Consider the following 1125-nt stretch of genomic DNA (forward strand, 5'->3'; position numbering starts at 1 on the left):
GATGGCTGGATGGCATCACTGACTCGATGGACGTGAGTCTGAGTGAACTCTGGGAGTTGGTGATGGACAGGGAGGCCTGGCATGCTGTGATTCATGGGGTCGCAAAGAGTCGGACACAACTGAGCGACTGATCTGATCCGATCTGATGTTGCACATTTATACATTATCTTACAGGGTTCTGATTGATATCAAGATCAATGTGCAAGATTATGTAACAAAAGTATTCTCATTTAGAACAACAGAAAAAGACATGTTGCAGATATGCAAACTTCAAAAGCTACTCTGCCTTGAGATGCTCCAAGTAGTTACTGGACAGACCTATGTTGCCATGTTACATAAATTAATGGAACTTTTTTTTTTTTTAATGGAACTTTTTGAGTTACTTTTTCATGTGACTTTTGAAGCAGCCTTTATTTCAAACTAAATGATTTAAATTATTAATTTCCATAATGTTTTACACTAATCATCTGTAATCATCAGATAACAATCATCAGATCAACTAGGGGAAATTAGCCTTGATTTCTATTGTGTTAAAAAGGCAATCCTAGTCATTCACAGTGGACAAGTGTGTAAGAATTATTAACAGAGCATGTAAAACAGGTCTATACTTACCTGGAACAGAGATATGAAAATTTCCAAGCTACAGTTATTGATGTATTTCTATCCCAATGATATGAGCTATGAATATTACTGATAACAGGGAATTCTAAATATTTAAAGAGCAGTGGATTTGTAAGGATTCAAAACTAAAATTTTGCTTATCCTCCAGTAACTACTTGGAGCATCTCAAGGCAGAGTAGCTTTTAAAGTTTGCATATCTGCAACATGTCTTTTTCTCTTGTTCTAAGTGAGAATACTTTTGTTAAATAATCTTGCACATTGATCTTGAAATCAATCAGAACCCTGTAAGATAATGTATAAATGTGCAATATAAAGAAAATCTATGTTCCCTACCCCTTGTTCTATTGTAAATCCATATTTTGCATTTTGAAGTTTGACACAGGGACTCAGGAAGTCTAATAATTTCCTACCAGAAATATTCAATTTCTGAGAAACCTCCAGGATCAGGAGCAAAAGGTGGTGGCAGCAAGGTGTCATCCCTTCTCATGTAAAGGTGTGGCTGCT

This window comes from Bison bison, unplaced genomic scaffold (genome assembly GCF_000754665.1).
Source record: "Bison bison bison isolate TAMUID 2011002044 unplaced genomic scaffold, Bison_UMD1.0 scf7180017856364, whole genome shotgun sequence".
Lineage (NCBI taxonomy): Eukaryota > Metazoa > Chordata > Mammalia > Artiodactyla > Bovidae > Bison > Bison bison.